This window comes from Parasteatoda tepidariorum, chromosome 3, assembly GCF_043381705.1.
Source record: "Parasteatoda tepidariorum isolate YZ-2023 chromosome 3, CAS_Ptep_4.0, whole genome shotgun sequence".
In the NCBI taxonomy this organism is placed as follows: Eukaryota; Metazoa; Arthropoda; class Arachnida; order Araneae; family Theridiidae; genus Parasteatoda; species Parasteatoda tepidariorum.
The window spans coordinates 70,015,064-70,020,189 of record NC_092206.1 but is presented as its reverse complement, the minus strand read 5'-3'; the positions used below and the strand labels follow the sequence as shown (position 1 = coordinate 70,020,189).

The window sequence follows — 5,126 nt, the reverse complement described above, 5'->3', positions numbered from 1 at the left end:
ATACCGCACACCCTCGGTCCCTACGCAGACTGATCCAAGTGGTCACCCACCCGCACACTGACCGTAGCCAGTGATGCTTGACTTCGGTGATCTGCTGGGAACCGTGTCTTAACGATCAGTCCACTGCGGGACTATATATTACAGATTATTACTCATTAAGGATTATAATTATTACGCATTAAGTATCAGATTATTTTTAAAGTACAGTTCGCAAAAAAGTAAACGAACCACCCTGAGTAACTTTTGATCTAACGATCAGGCTTTAACGTTCTAAGACTAAATTTTAATGGTTCGAGGGATCGATCTTAAAAACCCAATATTTTATGTTATGAAATCAGGCATAAAAACTTGCGTTCTCTTCTCTGAATAAACATATATTTTTTTGACGGAATCAGATTTCTGACAACAAAATTATGTGAGGTACTTAGAAACTGGGAAATGTAGTCCAAATAATTCGGTTAGAGGAGAGCGGACTTTAGTTTGTACGTTTGTTGTTAATTTTGCTTTATAGATAATTCACCCTATATCGATAAATTTGGAAGTAAATCAAAAAAAATTTTTTTGCACATAATTATAAATTTAGTTTCTCCAAGATAATTCCATTAAAAAAAACTTTTAGTAAATATTTATTATTTTGTATTGTTTTATTTAATAATAGTTGAAAAAAGTTTGAATTGTAGAAATTAATATACAATTGATACATTTCAAAATAGTATAAAAGTAGCTTATTTTTTAAAAAAATGTAATTTTGTATAATAATATACAAAATTTGGAATTAATAAATCGAATATTTCCCGAAAAACCAATTCTAATAAAATAGGTTTTTTTCTAATTCACATATTTAATGAACCAATATGGTTGAATCTTAGAACGTACAGAACCACGATCATTGAAACAAAAGTTATTTTTGGGAGGTCCATTTTTATTTATTTTTCAATAAAAATGAATATAATGAGGCCGATTTCTCCTTGACTTATTTATAAAGTTTGTTATTTTTTAATATAATTTTTACACTCAAATAGTTCAGGTAGAAGCTTAATCTTTTCTTGTCATCCATTCTAATATTTAATTAACTCCTAAATTATAATATCCGTTTATTATAAATACTTTTTACATTTAAAAATATTACTAAGTCTGATAAGGATGATGTGGACTTACGAACAAAGGTGAAAATAACATGCAAACTTTAACTATTTTTTATGGCAGTTGCGATTATTTATTTTTGTAGTTAAATTTGTGCAGCAGTTTAATATATTTTCATGGCCTTTTTTAATTTTAATTTAGTTGTATTTTCTTATGATTTTTTTAAAACACAAATACTCTCGATTGTTGTTCTTTTCCCCTATAAAATTTGAACAAAGAATTTTTTTGTCGATTCTTTTCTTTGTTTTTTCTGTTTTTACTTTTTTGAAATGAATTATGGAACTTTTATAAGCAGGAAATCTCGCAATACAAAATTTTCGGAAGCGTAAAATTTAGTTTCATTGAAAAACAAATGATAAATGATCAGTGAAAGAGGAGAAACGAATCAGTTTTCTTTTTTGTACCTCTTTTGAATGAGAAACTAGTTTTTCCTTCTTCGTTTATTGCTCAGTTGAAATGCAAACGAATATTTCTTTTATCATTTGACTTCTAATCTTTCTTTGCAGGTAACCTTAAATAAGTAAAAAAATAAAACTGATCAGTTCCATTAATTCTACGGATTTATTCACAGTTTGTGAAATATAATATACTAGTTTAAGGATTTGAACTCGAAAGGTATGTTATTTAATTCTTTTAATGTGATTATAACTTATTTAATTAAAAATTAAGAAGAAAAAAAAAATCATGCAAATATATTAAAAATTCTAATTATTACGTAGAAATCAATAAAATCTAATGAAAAACTATTTGCTTCACGTTGCTTTTAAATAACATTTTTTTACTAATACGCTAAATTAAAACTAAAATAAAAGTAATATTTTCTCTTTCTTTAATATTGTATTTTATTTCTTTAAAAATTTGATCCAACATATGTATTTCTTTCTGAATATGAAGAAAAGGATATTAAAAAATGTTGTGATTGGTGAACTGTTAAAGGCTGTTGCTTATGGAAATGTTACCGACGAAAATTTAATCCTTTAATTGAATAAAAAGAAAATTTGAAATTAATTGAGAAAAAAAGAAACTTCAGGTAATTGAATCAGGTTTACAGAAATCAATTATCAATTAACTGTAGTATAAAGGAGATAAAAGGTAAAAGTTGTTTAATTATCACGCTTATAAATTTTATACGCTATTACATAATACATTTTAAAATAAATAAACTTATTTTGGAATATATTTAATTTATAAATTTTATTTTAAAATAATATATTTATGATAAAAATATTTTCTATCTTCATATTATTTAAAAAGCAACACTCGAAAGTACACAAACTCTCACTATAGCTTTAAAAGAATCTTTGCCTTGTATAATCATTGCCTAATCTTTGTTAAATCATTTGTATAATATAAGAATCATCGTGTTAAGAAAATCTCTGTGTTTGTACGTGCTGTTAAAAAACGTATCATCATCTAAGAAAATCCAAATTAAATATTCTATCAATTAAATTCCTCAATTGAAGTATAGATATAAATATTTATGGAGTAAGCATTTATTTTTTATAATACTTATTAAATTTCATTCATAGATATTATAGTACAGATATAAATATTATTATACAACATTTTCCCTAAAGTAGTTGTTTATATCGGTCTTTGAAAACAATGATACAACTTATAGGAAAGGCAATCGATATCTATTATTACAAATAGGGGATCAGAGAAATATTTTATTTTTTTAAATTGATCGCAGTTATTGAACAAATATAAATGCAGAATATAAGTTAATTATTAGGTTCAATCCTAATTTTTTTTAACATAAATAAATAACTTCATAAATAATCATAGATAACTTCATACCAATATCGTAATTTCGTAACATGTAAACCCAATTTATTATTATGTTTAACCACAAGTAATTTCAGGCAATTTTTGTAGCTTACTACCAGGTTTGAAAATAATTTTTAATTATTCATACAGACTTATATGTGTATCTACAGCATGTATATTTAACAAAACATACTCACGAAAATTACAATTAAATAAATTATAATTAAATTTAAAATTAAAAAAGTAACTAGTTTTAAAAATTATAAAAAAATATAATTAAGTTAAAAGTAGAAATTTTTATTAAATTAAAAAAAAATTTAAATATAAAAATAAATTTTTTTATTTAAATTTAAAATTTTTAGAATAATAATATTAAATCTAAAATTTAAAGACATGAAATTATAATTAAATATTAAAACTAAAAAAATTATAATTAAATTTTAAATTTGTTAAAGTATAATTATGTTTTAAGACTGAGTAAATATAATTAAATTTGAAGTTAAAAAAATTATTAAATTTAAAAATTAAAAGACTTTAAAATTATTTTGCTTTAATTTTAAAAATTTTAAAATTATAGTTTTATTTAAAAATTAAATAGTATAACTTGGTAAAATATGAATTTTACCATTAAAGTCAAATCGAGCCAATTTTTAAGGTTTTTTTATTCAAGAGAATTTTTACTACATTGTGAAACATAAATTATTTTATTAATCAAATTTAGTTTTCATATTCTGAAGCATTTTTTTAGCTATTTTAGTGGAAGTTATTCCGTATTTTAGCTTTATAGTTATTCAATATTACAAAAGATTCTATATTATAGTTTTTGGTGCGAAAATGTAAAATTCTTTTCAATTATTATCTTCTCAATGGATATACAGTTGGAACTTGTGATCAATTAATACCAGCTGATTCACATACGGAGAAAAAAAATTTTGATAATATTACCTTTCTGAATTATAATGACATTTATGGAAAAAAAAAATCATAAGTCTCGCTCCGAAAATAAAATAAATCGTATTTATAAACCATCCATTTGGTAATTTTTCCGTAAATGCTTTAATGGTCTACCGGAAATCTTGTTACCAAACATTTAGTAAAAAGTATGATACTGAAAATTAAATCTTACCGAATAAGTAATTTTTATGCCATGCTCTATGAAAAAAAAAGATAAAATTATCAAATTTTGCCACAATTAGTAAATTTTATGGTTTATTTAACCGAATTCATTACTAAAGCATTTCGTTAAAAAATAACAAGCCTTTTAAGCGTTCCTATAGATTCCGAAATTCGATAACTAAATTCTGTTAGTTTTGATTATACTTTTTTATACGTTAATATAAAATTAAAGATAATATATAACGTTCTCTAAACGTATAACGCTCTCTAAAAGCATGATAATTAACAAAATTACGTGATGTATTCCAACATTTTTTCTTACAATCCAAAAAATATATTCAATGCTGAATCACAATAACCACACACTTAATACAAACTTATATTGATCCATGATTCCATTTAAATTAAACCATGGCATTATGTTATTAATTTTTTGAAATACTTCCATAGCTTTTTGAAATACTTTCCGTGCAGTCAATACTTCCCCATAGGAAACAAAAAAAAATTAAGTACAATCTTATGGTACATATTAAGATTGCGACAAATTTAAACCGTATTACGCACATCAAACTTCTTTAACAGAGCACTGTAAAAATTGCTGAAACTGCAATGTTAAAACCCACTGGCGGTTAAGGAAATGGGCAAAATTGGGAGAATGTTTCTCCCCTACACAAAGTTCCCCTATCAGTTAACATGGGAAAACCGGTTTTGCTATGCAGAGAAGACTGCAGGTTAAAATGCGACTTTTTACGTGCAGAACCGTCAGTGGGATTCAATTAGGTAAAAAAATATTTTTTTTTCAAGTCAAAGGGGGAAGATTACAATTTTTTCAATTCTAGCGCTATAAAATTTGGAGGGAGTATGACCATATTAATGAAGTTCTTAAAATTGATTACACTGTATAAAAGTTCACATTGAACGGAAAAATTCAATTTCCCACCGTATTAAGGTTGTAAATTTACACCATTTTACAATAATTTAAAGGTAACGATGTTATGATTTGACGCAGGACTCATTTTTCTGGGTCTAAATTTGTTAAGCCTTTCACACAGAATTTATATATATATATATATATATATATATATATATATAAATTG

The 5,126-nt window shown here is 24.4% G+C and overlaps 1 protein-coding gene across 3 annotated transcripts in view; it reads left to right on the top strand.

The window, feature by feature from the left end:
- Positions 1 to 5,126, top strand: part of LOC107444050 (putative sodium-dependent multivitamin transporter) — a 49,329-nt gene that overhangs the window by 21,607 nt on the left and 22,596 nt on the right. The window contains exon 1 of one of the 3 annotated variants that reach the window (XM_016058101.3): positions 1,624 to 1,758. The exons of the other annotated variants lie outside the window; for them this stretch is intronic. The gene's annotated coding sequence lies outside the window, so the exon portion shown is untranslated. Of the gene's footprint in view, positions 1 to 1,623; positions 1,759 to 5,126 lie in introns of those variants that run through there. 3 annotated transcript variants of the gene reach the window in all.